The 22,816-nt window shown below is 37.1% G+C and overlaps 1 protein-coding gene and 1 non-coding gene across 2 annotated transcripts in view; one reads left to right on the forward strand and one right to left on the reverse strand.

Moving 5' to 3' along the window:
• DKK2 (dickkopf WNT signaling pathway inhibitor 2) overlaps window positions 1–22,816 on the reverse strand; it is a 115,136-nt gene that overhangs the window by 38,563 nt on the left and 53,757 nt on the right. The gene's annotated exons all lie outside the window — the stretch shown is intronic.
• LOC119530742 lies at window positions 12,071–12,182 on the forward strand. Its single transcript, XR_005216124.1, has one exon. It is a non-coding gene; the product is annotated as a U5 spliceosomal RNA (small nuclear RNA).

Raw genomic sequence — 22,816 nt, forward strand, 5'->3', positions numbered from 1 at the left:
TGTCTATAAAGATCTCGCAAAAATTCTGTTGGCTTTGCATGAAGCATGCAGGGGTCAAAGCCATCAGACAACAGGATTTTCCACAAATCCTTTCTGCTTAACTCCTTTTCCAATCTTGGCTTGTACTGAAATGGCGGCTGGGTTCCATGTTTGGTTACATCCTCACGTTGGGCTGTAGCTTCTGGGATTCCACCCCCTAGAAGCCTGTAATTTTCCAAGCCATCAACTTCTGGCTTCTTTGAACCCAAGAGTTCAGTTCTAAGTTTATCTCTCTCTGTTCGCATTTTACTATAAACTGCAAGGAGAAGCCAGGATATGTCCTCCACACGTAGTCTGGAGATCTCCTCAGCTAAGTATTCCAGGTTGTTGCTTCCAAATTCTTCCTTCCCTCTGACACCAGGACTCAATTTTGCCAAATTCTGTGCCACTTTAAAACAAGGATCGCCTTTCTTCCAGTTTACAACACATTCATCATTTCTGTTCAAGTCCTCATCAGAAGTATCTTTAGAGTCCATATTTCCACAAACAGTCTCTTTAAAGCAGTTTTGGCCTTTTTTATCAAGCTCCTCACAATTCTTCCAGAGTCTTCCCCTTATTCATTTGAAAAGCCGTTCCAACATGTTTGGTATTTGCAAACACAGCAGCAAAAGCACCCCACTTCTCCGGTACCAAAATCTGTTTTAGTTTGCTAATGCTGCAGAATGCAAAACACCAGAGATGGATAGGCTTTTATAAAATGGGGGTTTATTTCACTACATAGTTACAGTCTTAAGGCCACAAAACGTCCAAGGTAACACATCAGTAATCGGGTACCTTCACTGGAGATGGCCAATGGCGTCCGGAAAACCTCTCTTAGCTGGGAAGGCACATGGCTGGCGTCTGCTCCAAAGTTCTGGTTTCAAAATGGCTTTCTCCCGGGATGTTCCTCTCTAGCAAGCTTGCTCCTCTTAAAAATGTCACTCATAGCTGTACTCCGTTCAGTCTCTTTGAGTCAGCATGTTTTATATGGCTCCACTGATCAAGGCCCACCCTGAATGGGTGGGGTCACACCTCCATGGGAGTATCCCACCAAAGTCACCACCCACAGCTGGGTGGGGCACATTCCAAGCAAATCTAACCAGCACCAAAACGTCTGTCCCACAAGACCACAAAGATAATGGCATTTGGGGGACACAATACATTCAAACTGGCACAATATCCTATAGTACTTTCTCCATGTTTTCCATTATCTCCTCAAGCATGTTTAGGAACACTTTTTTTGGTCTTTGTCCAGCATGTCCAAAGTCTGGTTTTCTTCATTGATTGCTTCTGGTTTTTATCTTGTTCCTTTCAATGGGTCATCATTTCCTTTTTCTGTGTGTGTCTTGTAATCTCTTGTCGCACTCCATACATTTTAATATTTTAAAGTGTTAACCATTGGATTTAGTCCTTGAGCTTCCTTAAGTTTGTATATAGCTAGTGGTATTACAGAGATTTCCTTGCGTTCCAGGATCTAACCAAAACAAATAAACCAATACCAAAAACAAAAACAAAAACAAAAAAAAAAAAAAACAAGCAAAAAAACCCTTTCACATTGTTTTAATTGTCTCTGCATTGGCTAGTGCTCTCCTTCAGAATTTAGCCCTCCTATCATAAGATCAGTCTAAAGTGAAAGTGAAGTTCAGGGTCCTCTCCCTCTTTTCTGGGTCTGTGTCTTGTCCTGGGCTTGTACTAGACTCTGGAACTAGGAACTCCCCCAATTTACAGGAATTTGAATGCTCTCTAGAAATAGCCTTTAACTGTTTCTTGTACTAATTTAGCTGTCTGCAAGCTGCCTCTGCTTGAAGGTCAAGTTCTTGGAAGGCTTTCCAGAGACAAGTTTCCTGGTTCAGTCTTTTAGGCTTCTACTCAGTATACTGGCACCAACATAAAGGCACCTGAGTATGTGCCTCAGGATTACTCTGCTCCCTCTGGAACAGGGCCAAGAGTCCACAATGGGAACTCAAGCTGGCTCAACACCACACCTTGGAAGGGGAGAGGAAGGGCCACCAAGGGCACCACAGGCTCCTCCTACTTTTTAAAAAGCCAATTCGGAAACCCTTTAACTGTTTTCCAGAGTTTTGAGGAAGAATGCTCTGCCAGTTTTTGCTAGGTCTTCAAAGATTCAGTGGAGGAACAGCACCCTGGAGTATCTTATATTGCCTTCTTGGTCACCAGAACATATTTACTTTTCATTTAAGTTGTTTTGAAACATAGTCTACCCAACAGATACTAGAAATACATAATGCATAAAATGGACTGTGTAATGAAGTAACTGGTTCTTCATTTTCCATATGGCTTTCTGGGCAGCTTAGCTTTGGATGTGTTGACAAGATTCTTGAGCTGTTGTCACCCACGAGGCTTACAGAAAATTGAATATCTGGCTCTGGTTATAGTTTCTTCAAGTTAAGGGGAAGGAGTTAATACTATTGACTCCCTTACTCAAGAGAAGATAAAAAGACACTCCCTCAAGATATACTGTCATATTCTTCTTCCTTTTCCCATGTTACCAATTTGGATTTCACAGAAGCATATCTGGTCAACTAATGGACACTCCCAAAGTTAAACAAAAAAACTCCAGGAAAAGTTTTAGCATTTGACCTAAAATAAATCTGAATTTATTCCTGGAATTAAGTTGAGTGCTTGGTTCCTAGAGAATGCGATAACTTATGTTTCTTTTTCTTTTTTTAATTTAAGAATCAATTACCTCAAAGAAATGGTTTCATAATCCCCGTTCAGAGTTGAAGCTGGAATTCCCATACTGTGTCTTTACTCAAACTTCTGGTCTGTGTTTTGGGACTCCACTCTGTCATCCTACATAGCCTAGACTATATCCCAGCTTCCCCTACTTCTTATCTATGAGTATTTTCTCTGGCTCTTCCACCCTCAGGACCAACTGGCTCAGTACTGCTGATGTTCCCCTTTCCCAGTCTATCATTTCCCACAATTCCTAGTGTTCCACACAGAAATCCAGCCCCATGCCAACTCCAGAATTCCTCAAGAAGGACTTTATTCTGAAAATCAATGGGATAACTTGAACCAAATGTAGTATTTTAGTAGGGAGGAGGAGGGAGTGGGACAGTTTTTTAAGAATGGTAGGATATGTTTTCCCTTTTGATATATTTTTGCCTGGGTTTCTTTCTGGCTTCCGACAATAAAACCTTTGAAAGCTTTTGAAATTTACCCTAAGTGCTTTCTTCAGGAGTGAGAAACATTCTATTGCCTTCTGAACTAAAGAGAGCAGGAGATAAAAACAATTTGGAATTGACTAGTGGTAGCAGTGGAAAGGAACTCACGAAAGGAGACACAGTCTTTGGAGCAGAGAAATATTCCCAGGAGTTTAAATTGATCAGAGATTCTCCCTCCCCCTCATAACTCATACTTTTGCCCCAGACCCATTCTGTGAGACCCCTACCCCAGGGACTAAACCAGTGAATCAGACATGGAGAAATTCTTGTTTCCACTATAGAGCTGGATGGCGAGTAAGAAGGAAGACTCTTAATACACATTTTCAGGGTTATTATGAGTTGGATAGATCTTCATGAAAATCCAGCTGCAGCTGCTATCCTTATTTCCACCAGAACATGTATTTTGAGTTTGGTTCAAACTCAGTACCACTCACACTCAAGCTAGGTGGTTTAGGTTTGAATGCCGGTTCTAACCCTTAGGAGATGCACAGCCTTCAACAACTTATCTAACCTCAGTTTTCACATCCATAAACTGTTGTTTACCTAACAGGACTATTGTGAGAATTAAATGAATTAATAAATGTAAAGAACTGAGAACATTTTCTGCAACTATATGGGATCATTAAATAAATTTGAACAAATTTTTGGAAGCCTTCTGAATGCTTGTGTAGCTGAAAACTTGGAATTGTAGTTCATTTAGAAGATAGAAAAATGGGTATCCATTTTTGCTATAATCACATTAAAGCATCAGTGAGATTCAATGAGATGATGTGTACAAAATTCTCATACTTGGCATAAAACAGACATTCAACAATAACTGCTATTATTATTATTTTTTTTTCATTATTTTGCATGACCACTTTTTATTACATTTCCTCACACAGTATATCAGGATTGGCAGTCCTTATTCTTATCATATAGCTTCTCAGATAGCTGACTTTTGGTGAAATGAAAATGCTTTTGGTCAAAATGCAATCTTATTGTTACTGCTGTGGCATAGTTTGTGAATTCCTATATCTGCACATGGCCTTATTGAATCCATAGAATGTTAGGACTGTGGCAATACTGGCATTGCTGATCATTGGAAAAATCTTTAATCAGTTCAGAAATTGCAAATCAACACCTAAAATTTATCTTGTACCTAAATATGGGAAAAGTGTCGGCCACAGTTCACATCTGAGAGGGCTGTTTAAAAAATATTGCTAGTAATTGCATTTGAACCCTTATTTGAGAAGGACCAAAGAAGTGAAGTTTTCAAAATGTCAACACAAGTATTTGGAAACAGAAAAAAAGGAATCAAATAACTTTTGTTATTTTTAAACTTTTAAAGTACCAAATTAGGTTTTGTTTTGCTTTGCTTTACTGAAGTAAACATTTGTTTGAGTGGCCATCTTAGAATCTATTCTAGCACTGACTTTGTCACAGTGTGCAAACATTTTTTTTCTTTGTGTTTTCTCTGTATAAACATAGAGAATGTGATTTTCCACATGCTCTCTGTCATTTGCATTGCTCTGGGAATTTGAATAGTCTGAGATATACAGTATCCATGAGTCAGGATAAGCCCTACTATTAACTTGCTAAGAGATACTGAGCTATTCCCTCTAAAATATATGATTTCTTTGTGTTACAGATTCATCTTTCTTAAAAGAAAACCATTCTGTGTTCCTCTTCATACTTCCTATACTATGAAGTAGAACCTTAAAACAAATAGTAGCCACATAATTCAATTTAATGTATTTCAAAAGCAATTATTAAAGAGCTTATATCTATGCCCTGCTAAAGGCTGGTGAAGGAAAGGACTATAAGATTAAGGGCACACTGATGGGACAGAGCATAGAAATCCCTGCACCCAAGATCATCAAAACCAAATACATGTGCAAAACTACCTATAACATACTTCAAATTACATAAATGCTATATGATGCTTTAAAATTTTCAGAAAAATTATGCTTTAGCTAAACAAAATCACCCTTCATCCTGAGTATGAGCGATGTTGCTGTAACTTATTTCTACCGTCTATTTTATAGTGTTCTTTGATCCATTCTTTGCATTCTTCTTGTCTGAAAGCAATATTCTTGATATGTTTAATAAGGAGACCCCTCCTTTGTTCCTAGATGCCTTGGCTGCTAATCAACAAAAGCCATTGAAAGACTTAATTCTCTAGGCTTGGCACTACATCAGTCTGGAAGTAGTTTACATGCGGAGTTCTTTAGAGTAAATACTCATTAGAGGTTCCGTTGGCTCATGTTGGTCACCCACATTTTGCAGTGGGTGGCCCAGTTGGCATCCTCATTATTTTATTTTCCACCCCTGAAAATAATCTAGATACAGCAACCTGAGACTACTTCTGTGGTATTGCAAGTCTATTGTAAAGAAACATCCACTTATTCGTGTTGCTAGTTAATAGATTCAGAGAAGTAAGGGCCTCCAGCTGCTGATGCTCTAATAAATTTTTGCTGATACACCATTTTCAGTGCAACCTCCTGAAATGCATGCTAATCACTTCAAGGGTAATTCACTGGTAATTTCTCACACCTGAGAACACAAAGACTTGACAACTTAGAGAATCCTACCCCACCCCCCTCTCTATCCCATCCCTTTCCTGTCCTCTCATCTTTATACAAATGAACAAGCCATTTCACAGAAGTAAATCTATCAAAGTTATTAACAAATTAAAAAGCAAGACTCCTGTTTCTTCATTTACTACCTAGATAGATTTTTACTACCTGGAGCTTCCTCATTGTTTTTTGTTGGATTAAGCAAGCAGTCTAGGATTTCATCATCTTTCTAGATTTAGCAATGAAAGCTTTCAAGAACAAAATCTCAATTAATGTTTCTTGACTGTCTATTAAGTACAAAGTAAATTACTGTTAAAACACAGGACGATAAGACATATCTCTTTATTCTTGTTGTTCATGCATTCTTGCTATGAAACCAATATACATGAGCTGGTACTTTTTCCCTTAGTGATTATTATTACAATAAGCACCCTCAAAATGTGTATTATAATGATGCCTATTTTGTGGGATATTTGTTAATATAAGAATTAAAATCATATCATGTAAAGCTCTATAAATAGTGGCTTGCTTTTTACTCTAAGTATCAATGTATAAGAAGTTATTGCATTCTTGTTATATTAAAAGCATTAATTTTCAGTAAGAAAACATTCAATATATTGTGTTTTACAATGTATAAAATTAAAATTATTTTCTTAATTTCCCCCTCTATGACAGAGAATGGAAAGGAGATGTGGCATCAGAGGATAAGGGAATGTGACCATCTAATATATGCTGGGCATTATGTTGGTATATTTACCTTCATTATCTCATTAATTATCCATAATGACCCCACAAGATACACATTGTTTTGCCTGTTTTGCAATAATAATAATAGCAACAACAACAAATGTTAAATAACTTGCCCAAGGAGTGAGAATTTGAAGGCAAATTCATCTGTCTCAAAACTTACATTCTTTCCATTCCTTGAGTTCTAATTAGACTGTTTAATATACTTTTTTTTTCAATGACAGGAAGAGTTTAGGAAACATCTTGCCATCTTGTGTAAAATCATGCAGTATCTTGGATTATAACTGCGACTAAGATTTAATAACTGCGGTAAAAACAACCAGCAAGGTATTCGCCTGTCTAGCATAAACAGGCAGTTCCATGGTAAATTACATACTCCTTTCTGATCCTAGAAGAGCCCCATATCACTATCGGACAGTGTTGCTGAATATGGCCCAAACCATGAGGGCTTGCACGTGTTCAGGATCTGCTCTGCCAAGTGTGTAACACACGGTAGGTGCTATGCTATTCCCAGACTTACCACTGACTTACCAAAACTTGCTGCACTTGTGGACAGATACAATTTCTGTCTTCTCCCATGCATCACAGTATCCAGGTGTTTGTTAAACTTGACATTTGACCACATCAGACCTTTTCACATTTTCAAATTTAGATTCATAAGGAGACAATTCATAAAACTAGTTGACTTAAGTATTTTCCTACCATAAGTCTTAAAGTACTCATCCACAAACCTACACATAAACTTTCCTTTGTGGGTATGTATTATTATTATTACTACTACACCAATCTATATTATAGAAAGTTCTTTCATATAAGAGGCTATGAAACCTCTCAAAGTCTTAATTTTAGCAAGACTATTGCTGTATAGCTAGACATGTTTGTTTTATTTCACTATCAGTGAGGTTTAAAATGCAGCACATTCTATGGCAGCAGTATTATTTATTCCAACTTAGACTATATGGCTGTAAACCTATAATATCTATACACCTGTATTTGTACCTGTATAGATATATACCTATAAATATATGTATGTATTCATTTACAGAAACATTTATGCATATGTTCATATGTTATCATAATTAAAAGATTTAATATTTAGGCTTAAACCTTTTGAACTTTGTTAAACTTTTCAACATTTCTGTATTTTATATATTGGCTATTTTGTCATGTGTTACGTCTGCGTAAATAACAAGGTGAAGCCAATGGAAGACACCTGGTTAACTTTCATTGCGCATTACATAAGATACCGCAACCCTGAAGTGTAACAAGTAATAATTCTGTAAGGTTTTTTTTTGGGGGGGGGGAGGGGGGTGCAGACAAGTAATACTACTTTTCTATTCTGGATGATGTACTATGATTAAATACGATAATATATGCTAAATCATTTGTAAACTAGACATCATAGAACATCATTTGTTTATTTAAAAACAAATGTATTAAATAGGTTTTATGTGTAAAAGTAAATCAATGTACTGCAGTATTGCTGGCATTTTCAATAACAATGCTACTAGTAAGAATGAGGTTCTAGGTGCCAGGTACTATTAGGCACTTGCAGAATGCAAAGATATAGAAGGGGTAGTCTAGGCCAATACAAAATTTATTATCTAGAAATGTTACACTGAGCTTTGCCAATTTTTTTAAAAAGTCATACATTCTCATTTTATCCTTACAACAGCAATAATGAGTAATAATTTTTATCTGTCACTCAAAGAGGACAAGTGATGTGAGCAAGGGCTCAATACAGGTCAGGACTCCAACTCTTGAACATGCTGTCCAATTTGAAGAAGCAAGTAGATGAAAAGTGTCTACTCATAAGTTTGCCCATGCAGGGTACAACAGATTTTTAAGAATTATTTAAAATATTGATTTACTCTGCTGTTTAATTATCAGAGGATTAGAAGAGTAAAGCCAATTTGTGCCCTGTGAATACTTGAAGAAATGTTCTGAATTGAAAAAAACAATGAATCAACAATAAAATTATTCTGATTTCATATCAACACATTTTGCAAATAAATATTTCCAGTCTTTGAGAAAATAAAGACTTTGCTTACAAAATGTTACATTTTATCCATCATTCAGTCTAAAACCTTAAAAAAAGCAATTACACAAATGAAAACATCCTTCTGTAGTGTTTAAAGCCTGTACCTGTGCTTGAATTCCTTTGGAAACCATGTGAGTCCAGGTACTACATGTGTCACCTTGCATGTGTGCCCATTTCTACTTTAATCTGATTTTAACTGAATTGCCAAAATAGTCTTGCAATCATTCCCTGGAGCAGAGGAGCCTTATTCTCTCTCTACACTGAGCCTTACTTTAAGCAATCATCTTCTTCTTTCCTGTCCTTTGCCTCCAACCTGATCTTTGCCTATTTGAAATCCTATCTGCACTTTAAGGTTACTGCAAAGCCCATCTTTATGATTTTGATCAATAATGCCTTCCACAATGATTCCAGAGGGCAGTGATTTTTCTTCTTCACGGAAACATTCTTGTTTTTAATTTCATTTATTATTCATCATATTTATTTGATACTTATTTTAATATATTTATATTTTATGTACACATCTTACCTCTGCAGCTAAATTATAGGTTTTGAGACACCAGGAATTATGCATTTTTTTCCCCTTTGGGGTCATGGTAACAACTAGGGCAATAACTAAAATGTAATGTACTCAATAAATATCGAATGATCAATACAAATAATATCAATGAATTCAACACCAATATCACTCTAATGACATATAATTCTAACATTCTAGCTAGCTTAACTAATATTCCAAGATTTGTAATAATCCAATGTATACCAGTGTTAAAATCTTATTAAATAGGGCTTACTCTAACTTGTGATTCTCTCGTTTATTTACTTGCTTATTTTCTTCCTCCATCCTGAGACCAGAACTTCTATGAAAGCAAAGACCTGTCTACTTTTTTTATTCCCAGGCATTTATTGAATTCATGTAGAAGTAAGGAAAGAGGGAAGGGAGGAAGATAGGGAGGAAATGTACAGGATCTGTTTACGTACATTCCTGCTTTTACCACATATTTACTAAATAGAAGATCAACATGTCTCATTCCCTACTTTCTGGTGCTCCTTTTACACCAGATCTGAAATAAACCCAGATGAATTGCAGCTGCTTATAGAGTACATTACATAACCTAGAGAAGACTAAAAATGTTGTACCTGTTTCTTTCTCTTTCTTGCTCATTAATTAAAGTGATAACCATGAAAAACACATAAGTTGACCTTTGAAAAGCAGATTTAGGTCTTTTCTAAATATATAAGAATACATAAATTCCATACTTTCCATTCACATATTAAGCAACAAACCCCATAACATGGATCTGCTGAAACCTTAGTTTACAAAAGAAAGAAACTACCTTTCCCTCTTTCCCGTCTAGAGCACTAGAGCATGGTGATGATACTGTAGGTCACGCAAAGCAACAGAAAAAGCTTGGAAAGAAGAAAGGAAACAAGGAAGGAAGGAAGGAAGGGAGGGAGGATGGAAGGGAGGGATGAGGGAAGGAGGGAGGAAAGAATGTAGTTTTAGGATCATTTAAAAAAAAAAATAGAAGATGACAGACTTTTCAACAAATGGTGCTAGAGCAATTAGATACGCATAGACAAAAAAAAAAAAAGAACCTTAATCTAAGTCTCCCAAACCTATTAAAAAATTAACTCAAAATAGATCACAGACTTAAATGTAAAATGTAAAACTACAAAATTTTCAGAAAAAAATCACAGGAGAAAATCTTGGGTATTTAGGGGTAGACAAAGAGTTCTTAGATTTGACACCAAAAGCACTATCCATAAAAGGAAAAAGTGATAAATTAGACTTAATTAAACTTAAAAACTTTTGCTCTGCCAAAGACCCCATTAAAAGAATGGAAAGACAAGCTACAGACTGGAAGAAAATATTTGCAAACCAGATATCTGAAAAAGGTCTAGTATCTAGAAAATATAAAGAACTCTAAAAACACAAAAGTAGAAAGACAAATAATGCAATTGGAAAATGGGCAGAGACCATGAAGAGATATTTCACTAAAGATTTATTTATCACAAATCAGCATATGAAAAGACTTTCAATATCATTAGTCATTAGGTAAATGGAAATTAAAACCAAGAGATATCAGAACACACCAATTAGAATGACTAAAATAAAAAATAGTGACAACTCTAAATGCCGAAAAGGATGGGTAAAAACTATATAACTCATGTTTTGTTGGTGGGAATGTGATATGGTATAGGCACGCTGGAGAACAGTTTGGCAGTCTTTTAAAAACTAAAAATACAACTATCATATAAGCCAGCAATTGCACTCCTGAGTATTTATCTCAGAGAAATGAAGGTTTACATTCATACAAAAACCTGTGTAGGAAGGTTTATAGCAGCTTGATTCTTAATAGCCCCGAACTGCAAACAACCCAGACACTCTTCAATGGGAGAGTGGTTAAAAGAACTGTTACATCCATATCATGGAATATTACTTCAGCAATAAAAAGGAATGAATTATACACAACAACCTGGATGAATCTCCAGAGAATTATGCTCTGTGTAAAAGCTAATCCCAGGAGTCTGTATACCATAAGATTCCATTTATGCAACATTCTTGAAATGCAGAATGATGGAAATGGAGAACAGATTAGCAAATGATAGGACTTAAGGAGGAGGTAAAGCCAGAGAGAAGTGGATATGGCTATAAAAAGCAACAAGAGGGAACTGGCGGTGATGGAAATGCTGTCTTGACTGTATCAATGTCAATATTCTGCTTGTGATATTGCACTATAGTTATATAAAATATTACTGTTGGAGGAAACTAGGTAAAAGGTATGCTGGGTATTTCTATATTATTTCTTGCAACAGCATGTGAATACACAATTATATCAAAATTAAAAAGTTTTAATGAAGAAGGAAAGAAGGGAAGGAGGGAGGGAGGGAAGGAAGGAAGGAAGGAAGGAAAAGGTGAATACCCACAAATGGAAAATGGAAAAATGGAAATTTCATTCATATTTTCTGAGATGTAGATTTATTTACAGAATTCTCTGAAGAGTTTTGTCAGGTGTGGTAGATTAAATAATGTCCCCTACAAAGGCATATATAAGGCTTAACCCGCACTCCTGCAGGCATGGACTCATTTGTAAGTGGGACCTTTTAAGATCCTATCTGGATGAGGCCAAATTGTGTCAAGGTAGGCCTTAGTCCATATGAGTGGAGGTCTTACAAGGAGAGGAAAATCTGGTTGGAGACTGAGCAGAAGGAGACAGCAGAAGTGGAAACCAAAGAGGAAGACAGATATCACCATGGGAAATAGAGATCGAGCCAGCACCAGAACACTAGACTCTGGGAGACGGCCTGGCCTAATGATATACCCTGATGTTGGACCGCTAGCCTCCAAAACTGTGAAACAATAAATGCCTGTTGTTTAAGCCAATCAGTTTGTGGTATTTTTTCACAGCAGCCCTGGTAAACTAAGATTGCAGGTACTCAATCTTGATGCTAAAAAGCTACTATCAGCGTACCCCCAGTTTATCTTACTCAAGATGTGGGTTACAGAAGCAAAAGGTGTCCTCTGGTTCTTCTTCATTTTGCATAAATCTTCCTTTTACTAAAGATTTCTGTGGAGAGGACTAATTTTGAGTCATAAACCAATTGTTTGAGGTTTGCTTTGACAGGGTTGTTTAGTTTTAATGAGAAAAGTTGTCTTCTGTGAAATGAAGGATGAGTTAAAACACACACACACACACAAACACACACACACAACTTGAGTTGGTTCCTTTTAAGCTCCTGGAATTTTCATGCAGTCCATAAGCAATTTTAGACCAAACGCTAAATAGGTTTTTCCTTAATATTCTTTAAAACATTACTGAATTTGTAAATGGGTAATTTCAGTGTAGATCATTTATCATATATCCTCTATAACCCAACAATTCATGGAAATGTTCTAGATTTTCTATTCACACATAAGTGGAGTGACTTATTCATACCCATACAAAAAACACCATCAGTGAACCCATATCAGAAGAGTCTACAGTCTCCCTAATTTGAAGCAGCTGGTGCTTTCTAAATATAGAGACTCCAGCCTTTTAGAATCATCTGTACCATCATTAAGAATCAGAATCCTTGATTTAAACTTTCCTTATTATTTCTTATTATTCTCTCTATACCACAGAGCTGTTAGCTCTTCCCTATTGTTCTCAGACCACCATGCATAAATGTCAACAAGAGTATATTTCATTCATTCTCTAAAATTAAATCCTTTATCCCACAATTAGCCATAATCATGGCCACATGTGACTGTGATTTACCATAACTAAAATATATGGCATGGGATTTATCATTGGCTTATGTTTGAAATAGCAAAGGCAAATCTTTATGTTAAATAATTTCATGCTAACTATTTGAGGCATAATTACTGGTTATTTTGTTTTCCACATATCTCCACCTTGTAGGAGAGCAAATTGTTACAATGACCCATTAGTAAACTTTTAAATAAAATCCAAGGGGCTTCTACCAGCCTCCCCTCAAAAAAAAAAAAAAAAATAGAAAAAATGTATATAAAGAGAGAAGGAGAAATGCTCTTTGCAAATGTGACCATGCTTAATAGAGAGGAATAAAGTGGATTGTGAGCCCTTTCTAATGGTAATTTTTTAAAAAAAAATTGTCTGTATTGATCATCTATATTTACTGGCATAGTGTGTGTCTGTATCAATTACCTCATTTGAACAACATAATGACTCTATAAGTAGGGAGTCTCTAAAACATTTCTGTTTCTTTAGCTTATACAACACCCATCTCCCTTTCTTTGGTAATATCACCCTGATACTTTATTTGGGAGGTAGGTCTCTGTGCATTTTGGAAGGGCTATTGCTTGGAATACCTTGCCTACTCCTGCCCTCCTCTGACCAAGGGGGAGATGCAAGGCCCCAACTAGGCCACTCAGACCCTTTCTGAGGAATTTGGCTCTTGGGTAGAGAAACATAAGGATGCAATTAGATTAGAGCTCATTTTCTTGGTGGTAGTGACCTAATGAGAATATCCATGTTTTTGTCTCCTAGATCCCTAGAGCTCCTCTGTTTCACACCCTTCTGAGGTCCACTTTTGTCTTTCCTTCAGTTCTTTCAACTGTTTCATATCCTTACAATGAATTACTTTTGAAAATATCTTCTCTAAGTTGCTTAAGAGTTGATTTCTGTTGCTTGCATCTGGAAAACTGTAACTGATAAGATGTTACTTCCTTCTTGTAGATGAAAAATTCAGGTGGAGAGAGGTGAAGGAACTTGTCCACAATTCCACAGAACTCAAGCAACACGGCTAAACTCAGGTCTGCCTGATTCCAAGCTCTGTTCTTAAACCCTAAGTAAGATTGCCTCCATTTTCAACTTCAGAAGAATTCAGATGAGAGGACATCTAAGTGGACACACAGTAATATCAGATCAGACCAAAATATAACATGGGTATAGGAGAAAGCATCTCCTTGCTTTATTCCATTTAGTAAGAGAGTCAGTCAATATTTGTTTCACACCCACAAGATTCCTTGCATTAAGTAAGGAGTAAAAAACCATGACCAATTTTGCAGAGATCCTGGAAGTTCCTGTCATTCTCCTTTTATTGTTTAATGTCACACAGCTGTGCACAATTCCAGAATTAGCATGGGTTCATGTACAGTCCCTTCTTGCCTTAAAAAACATTTTTATTTCACACCCATTTAGCAAGGAAGGATATCCGAAGTCCAGTGCAACAAGTGCTAACACATGTGTAAACATCATTTTAAAACTCCCATGAAGAAACTACATTTTACATAAGTCAGAGTCAAATGCAGGAGGATCAAATTAGATATGGATGGAAAATAAGAATGGAAGGCAACACTATAAAGTATCCAATCCAGAGGTTTAGGACATTGGTCCAGTTTGTGACTTGGGTACAGTGTGCACGTCTGAGCCTCTGAGTCTTCACCAGTCATATACAGGGAAGCAAGACCATCTAATGATCCACTTGGCACTGGGATAAGGCATCAAGGGCAGCAGGGGTGTGTGAGACTGAGGCTGGACTGAGGGCTGGGCTTAGCAGAATGCAACCTACCCAAACTGACCTATCTTGGTTTGCCCAACATTTGGCTGTCTTTTCCTACAACTGATCTGAATAGGAAACCCTTGAAGCAACTTCTGGAAGTATTGCAAGCTCCAGTCTTTTTTAGGTCTGTTTCAACATGGATATCCCTGAGGCCAACGAAGAAGTGGAACATGCTCTCATTGATTGCTGTGGGAGGGAGAAGGTATTTTAAAGACCACCTACATTGCAAGGAGAGTTTAAAAATCAGTATCTAGTAAAATCAACAGTTTAAGACACCTTGGGGTGAGGAATATTTATTGTAGGGTAGGCTGGAAGGATCCCCGGCTATAAAGTCAAGTGAACCTGGCTTAATCCTGGCGTCTAAGCTTACCAGCTGTGTGACCTTGAGCAAGCAACTTCTCCATGCTTCAGTTTCCTGGTCGTCAGGTGAGAGTTTCCCAAACATTTCTGTCTCTCAGGATTATTAGGAGAGTTGAAGTGGATAGTCTATTCAAAAACTGGCATAGGATAGCTACTTAGCAAGATGAAGACTTCCTTCCATTCAGGAAAAATTTTGCAGGATTGTTCCACTAGATCATGCTGCAAAAATTCTATCAATTGTTTAGAAGCCAAGTATTGACTAGCTAGTAGCCTCCACTGAATACATACTCCAAAAGAAGGCTGTTTCTTTCCTCTTTAAAAATAGAGTGGTAATTAACTCATAAGGAATGGAATAAATTAGTCCCAGTAAACTTTTGTTTGTTTGTTTGTTTTTGGTGACATCAGTTAAGGTCCTAGAAGGAAAACTGGTAGCATATTCAAATTCTGTATTTAAGGATAGTATAGTAAAGAGGCTCTTTACAGAGGTGTGGGCAAGGTTTAGAGCTTGGCTGTCGAATAGTGGGAGGCTAAATAATTTAAAATGTTCCAGTAACCACATTTAAAAAAAAAAAAGTAAAAAGAAACAGATGAAATTAATTTTAATAATATATTTAGCTTAACTCAATGTATCCAAAATATTATTTTAACATGCAATTAATGTAAACATGCTATTAATAAGATATGTTATATTCTTTGTTTTGTAATAAGTCTTTGAAATCTGGCGTGCATTTTATATTCTCAGCACTTCTCAGTTCAGATACTACAAATGCAGTCCCACCAAAGCAACAAAGTTGTGTTTAACAATATTTCACACTATTTCTGTTTTGCAAATTAAATTTTAATTAACTTTAATGAGATAAAATTAAAAATTCAGATCCTCAGTCATGCTATCACGATAATCACCACCAAGTGGTGAATAGTCACAGGCAGCTAGTGGCTCCCCTATTGGACAGCACAGGTTTAGAGAAAAAAACAGTTGGTGCAATAGTCTGAGGCCGGCAAGACGGGGATTGGTTATCTCCTTTAAGCCTGAGGGGACAGGGAACAGCAGTGTTACAGAAACTGAAAGAGTTTTCAGCTGCATGGAGAGAGCCCCCTCCAAGCACCTTTGGTTGAGGGACCCAGCGGGCCTAGATATCCAAGCACAGAAGGAACCAAAGGAATAAATACCCAGAACCATGCTCTGCTAGTTCCATGCTGGCCACCTGACTTTCTAGAAATAGAAGACCTGATTTGTAGCATATCTTCATTTCCATGGTGTAAATTCTCCCACCACGGCTGATTTCACGCCAATTCCATGATGTCACTGAAAGTGGTGTTGAGAAAGATAAAGAGTTAACTTTCTCCTACACACCACTGTATCTCTTCTCACTGTCCAGTGTTCTGCTAGTATCTTCTGTTGTCCAAACTCCACTGGGAACCAGAGGCAGGGGAGCTCCTTGCTGTATTTCTTAGAGGTTAACCTCCTAAGACACTTAACAGTATGGGGAAGGCTTGGCAAGGGCAAGTGGAAAATATATACAAAGCTCAAAATAAATAAGCATTGTCTATCCTTTTCTCTTTTTCTGCTTTACATATAGTAGAAAAAGGGTGATCATATGGCAGCTGAAATCTATAGTGTAACTTTTAAAGGTGGAATGCCAAATAAAGCAGGCATCAGATTATTTATTTCTTAGATTTAAAATGTTTGTTCCATGAACAGTATTTCTAAATGTAAAGTTCTAAAGTGGTTTTGTAGACAGTTAATTTTTAAAATGTTTAGTAATTTTGTGATTTGTGTTACCCTATTCTTAGTAGATGAATGTTGCAGTTTGCAAACGAGATAGTATAATGTAAGGCACCGCCTGTCACCTTAGGAAATACGGTAAATGTGTGTGTGGCAACTTTAAACTATTTAACCTGCAGGCTTAGTGTATAAAGTAGTGAGGAATGTTCTCCCCTAGCACACACGAGAATCAGTATTTTTGGTTCACTGGAAGCCCAATATCAACTCAGAGGGGAAGAGCCACTTCCTATTGGGCTACAGGGACAGCATTACATTTGCTGATTTCTGGGTCAAGTAAGGTCCATATTTAGGGAAAATCCACGCCAGCCCTTGGCTATCATCTATGGAATAACACTGCATATATGGGAGAATGTTTTAAAGTATAAAACACACGGTGAACATTTAAGCTGTTTATCATTATCGTCATTGTGAATAAAAACAACACATACTTCATTTATGATCAAACACTATTCTGTCTAGTTTCTGCCATTCTTATCTAAATTCCTATCAAGCGGCCTGGGTCGGTGCAGCCACCACAGGACGTAAATAGCTTTTATTATAACTTCCTTTTCAGCTTGTTGGACTTTGCTATTTTTGACCTATAGGCATCACACCCAACAAACGTCCCTTTGATACTCTTCACCTATGGCAGAAAATTCAAATCAACCTGGAGCCAGGATCAAAAGTACTAACTTTGAATTAGTCCATTGCTTTATAGGCACAGAACAAACAGTGAGTTTCAAAAGAAAGAGGGATAGAAAATTGGGAAAGGAGTATATGTATGTATGTTTGGGGGTATATATGTCCAATCAATGCATTCATAAGAGGGATAATTTGTTTTACGTGCTCATGATAAAAGCAGTGTACATATAAATCAAAGTCAAAAAATGAGCCAGGAACTTTAGTTTGTTGATAGTTATCTATTCTTTAAGATTTAAATACAGAAAAGGGAGATTTTCCCAAAGAGGTAAGGAAAATAAGAGCCAAATGGGGATCCAGAGGTAAAAATTAAATAACACAAATGTGACTAAATGTCATGATTAGTCCTTAGACTGCTCAAATGTTTAAAACCTACTGCAAACTGAAGTGCAATACTTACTCTTCACCTATCCCACTAATTTATATATGTTACCTAAATTTTGCTTTTTACCTGGAAATGTTTCTCATCTGTATTTCAGATGCTGCACCCATTTCAGAACTTAGCATCTTTTACCAGGACTGTTGCTGTAGACTCCTACGTGGTTTTTCCGCTTGCAAAATTCTTCCCATATAACCCTTTCCAAATTATAGATTTCATCACATTTTTCTTGGCTCAAAAACTAGTGCCATCTCCCTATGCTTAGAAAATAAAATCTAAACTTCAACATGGCATAAAGATACCTAAAGAGCATTTGTGTACCTTCATCTTGTATCTCATGCTATGTACCCTAGATTTTAGGAGCAAAGTAGTGCTTTAAATATTGTTGAGAGTATAATTAATAGGAATCTCATACACTATAAAAGTTTCACTCACTAAGTTTATTCATCAGAAACATAAATCCTTCAGAGTGCCCCTATGCCAGCTAACTCCCAAAACCCAGAGGCAATAGCCTCTTCAAGAACATCAACTAGATGTGTCCCCTTTGTTCATAAAGTTGCCACTCCTTTTCAACATGAACTGGTTAGGGTGGTCACTCCTAGACATCTCTGAAGATCAGGAAAGTGATTGAACTAGAGGAAGGGGTAGCAACAGACAGGATGAAATTTAACAAAGGATTATGAACACTGAATCTCTATACAATTTTCTTTTCCTTTGTTGCTAGGGTATTAGAATAGTTAGAAGGGAAAAAATGAAATGGTGGAACTGTAACCTATAGCATCCTTTGAAATTTGTTCTATAGCTACTTGTTAAATTGTAATTTGAAAGCTATACCTTTTTGTATATGTATTAGATTTCACAATAAGGAAATGACTGAAACTATAGTAATATAACTCATAATAACTTTGGAAATTTCCTATATATCTACTAGTTAAATCATACTTTGAAAAATACTGCCTTTTTGTATATATATTTCATAATAAGAAAATAACTGAAACTGTGGAATTGTAACCTATAATATTCTTTGAAATTTGCTCTCCAACTACTTGTTAAATTGCACTTGGAAAGTTATCACTTTTATGTATATATGTTGTATTCTACAATAAAAAATATGATTAAAAATATTGTTGACTAAGTCCCCTTTTATCTTAATAGTAACGATAAGTGCCAGATTAAATAGGTTTATCAGCATCATGTAAGTAGTGTTCTCTGCCAAGGTAGGAGTGGGTTGGAACTCCCAGACATTGCAATAATTAATCTTATCCCTCACAAATATGTTTGTATATTATAAACTCATCTGGGTTTGCACAGTTTTGTGAGTATAGAATTTGTGCAAAAGAAGAATGTCCCTCCAATATAGATTCATGATGGACACTACTTGGGAAAAAACCATTGATATCACCTTACAGATTATGAGAGAGCATATCTTTTCATGTTGGGTTAATAAAATTCCTTTGCAAAAAGAATTTTAACCATTTTTGAAATATTCTTTTTTGGTATGAAACAATGAGTTTATTTATATTAATAATGTAATTATTCAGTATATTGACAAAACTGATGTGCTGCATAAATAAGGTTGTGATTCAAAGTTAATTATTTCAGAGATACCTAAGTTTTAGGACTTACTTTCTGAAGCTTCCTTCATCCATAAACCCAGTTTTCTTGGTTTTTAGGGCTGCCATAACAAAGTACCAAACAATGTCTGGGTTAAAACAAGAGAAGCTCACTTTGTCACAGTTCTAGAGGCTTGTGCTGGTTTGGAGCTGTATGTACCCCAGGAAAACATGTTCTTAAAACTAATCCATTCTTGTGGGTGTGAATTACTCTAAGTAGGCCTTTTTTATGGGGTTATTTCAGTAAAGGTGTGGCCCACCTCAGTCAGGATGGTTCTTAACTCTATTACTGAGGTCCTCATAAGTAGAATGAAATTCAGACAGATAGAAAGAGAAAGTCACAGGAAGCAAGAAGTTGAAATTCAGTGGAACCTGGAAGAGAAAGGAGAGGCCAGGAAAGGCTGCCATGTGCATTGCCACATGACGAAGAAGCCAAGAACCAAGGCTCGCAGACAGCCAGCCCCAGACTGTCAGTCTTTGGGGAGAAAGTATTGCCTTGATGATGTTTTGATTTGGACTTTTTTCCAGCTTCAAAAGCATGAGTTACAAATTTCTGTTGTTTAAGCCAGCTCATTGCATGGTATCTGCTTGAGCAGTCAATGGAAACTAAGACAAGACTGGAAGTCTAAAAGCACGGTGTTGGAAGGGCCATACTGCCTCTGAAGTCTGTGGGCACACAGTCTGTTCCATGCCTCTTTCCTGGCTTCTGGCAGTGGCCAGCAATTCTCGGCTTTCTTTGATTACTTAACCCAATCTCTGCTTCCATTATCACATGGCTATCTTCTCTCTGTGTGTCTGTCTCCTCACCTCGTGTCTTCCCCTCCTGTCTCTGTCTGTTTGTGCCCATTTGATCTTCTTATAAGGACACAGTCATATTGGATTAGGACCCACCCATTTTGACCTTATTTGAACTAATGACATCTTCAGAGACCTTATCTCAAAATAAGGTCACATTTGCTGGAACAGTGATTAGGATTTGAATACGTATTTCAGGAGGGACACAATTCAACCCATAACACCAGTAGAACTTCAACCCCTTCCTTTTAATTCCATCCCACTAAAATCCTAATCCAGGTCTTCATCATGCTGTATTTCACACCTTTGCTTGCTGTGTGGCCCTCTGCCTCCTCTTTTTCCTTTCAGATGGCCCACAAGGCACTGCTAGGCTGTCCTTCCTAAAATACCACTTTTTAAGCCAATCCATTTTCTAAGAACCTTCGGGGACTCTCTTGACTACTAAAAAAGCCCAAAGTCTTGGCCTAGCCTTCAAAGGACTCCTTAACTTGAATTTAACCCACATTTCTAAAGTCCAAATCTGAGCATTTCCCTGAAGCCAGATCGTTTGTTGCTCTCTCTGTAACATGGGCCCAATCTGCCACGGTGCTTTTGTTCTGTGATGACTCCTTTTTGCCCTGTTCCTAACACAAACGCACACACATACACACACATGCACATGCACACACATATACAACAGAATACTACTTTTTCTCATGTGTATTCTTCCAAATCCTACCCATCATTGGAGCTCAAATAAAGACTTTTGGAAGCTTTCATAACCATTCTGCCTGCCTCACCAGCTTCATGCCTTGAACTCCAATGAGAGTTAATTCCCTGATTCGTTTTGTCACAGGTCCTCTCTCCAACCAGGTAGTACGATCTTTAAGGATAAAAACATTTGTATTCCCCTGAATAAGCACTGTTAAATACCATTAAGCCTGATACATTCTTAAGAAATGAATAAATGGCTGAATTAATGATTTCTAGTTGGTCCCATGGTCTCCTATGAATCACTTCTTTGTGTTTCTATCCTGGCATTAATCCCTAAAAGGGATCCGATGGATCCAGAAAGTTAATCAGATTTTGAATGTAAGTCACTTACTGAACCCTTCCTCAGAGTTCTGAGATAATCAGCAGGCTATAAAAGACCACCACTTTTTACAAGTAAATGTAACAAGATTATCTCTGCTTCAACAGATCTATCCTATCATTAGAAGTTATATATATATGGTGCTTGTCTGCTCTAAGCCCTGTATGGATGAAAGAAATGACAAGTTTGGGTTAAATGCTGAATAAAACGTTTTTTCCTTTATTTATTTCTGCACTGGCAAACAACTTTGTGATTGACACCTGGAAAGCAGCTTTGCTCAACTGATCCCAGTGTCAATTGGGTAGTATCTAAAATTGTTAGAATATCACCTCTCCCCATCTGCTGTGCTCCACCCCTCTCCCCACCTCCTGGCCACTGAAGGTTTCCATCTGGATTCAGTCTATGAGTGAAGGTCTGGGGCAGCAATCCTCAATCTGTGTGAGAAGTTAATGGGGGTTAGTGGGAATAAGGGGTATATGGTAAACTAAATTTGGGATACACATCTTAACTGCAGAATTCAGAATCTTTACTTGGCCAATGTGAAATGTGAGTCATTAAAAAGATGAAACAGTAGACAACATTTCACACACTTGTTTGAATAGAGAAATGTCCCCACCCCAACATATCTCACCCCAGAACATTGGAACATTCCTCGTAGGGTTGTTGTGAAGATTAATGGGGTTATTACATGGAAAGCACTTAGAATAGTACCTGGCACAAGATGAAAACTCTTTTGGCTTGTTGCTATTGTTTTCATTACACAGATGTCTAACTGGGCCCTCACCAGATGTCCCTGTGCCCTATGAGAAGGAAATAGAATTGCTTGTGCACTGAACAGGGGATCTTTATCAGAAAACATGAAAACCCCCTATAAACAATGCACAGAACTGATATGGGCCTCTTTGTGGGTTCCTTTGAATCAGTAACGAGTTTAAGCCCAGAGAAGTTTGTTCATTATCTCTCTTGCCAAAGCCTGACCAACCAGGGTTCAATTCAGTAGCATGAGCAGAGCAGTGGTTTACAGAACAGCCTTTGAGTCTGCTTAAATCTTGGTTCTTCCATTGTGACCACATAAACTAGAGCAACTTGTTTAATGAAATTATCCCTTTAAATCTGTAAAAGTTCAATAATATTTATCTTTCTGAGTTGCTGACATGAAATCAAGAGAACATGTGTGTGAAGTCCTTAGCCCCAGGTCTGACACATGCTAAAATGTTCAGTAAATAGAAGCTCCTCACTATTCCAGTAATAGACACATTTCTCTAGTTTATTTAAACTCCATATCCTGAAATGCCAGCCCATTTTACTCATGTAGTCACTGCCACAGCATACAAGAAGACCAATTTGCTTCACACCTAGTAGTTAGTAAATACGCTAACCAATTGGCTTGCTTACTGACTGTCCTTCTCATGCAATCTTCTTTGCGCCCTAATGGGAATGAAAGGGGAAGCCAGACAAGCTCTCGGTGACCACTGCTCTGGGAAAACTAGATTTCACAAGATTAAAAACTAATCTCTGCAGCAACTCTGGTACTCCTTTATATAGTAATGTTTTAAA

The sequence above is a fragment of the Choloepus didactylus genome, chromosome 3 (genome assembly GCF_015220235.1).
Source record: "Choloepus didactylus isolate mChoDid1 chromosome 3, mChoDid1.pri, whole genome shotgun sequence".
Classification (NCBI taxonomy): Eukaryota; Metazoa; Chordata; class Mammalia; order Pilosa; family Megalonychidae; genus Choloepus; species Choloepus didactylus.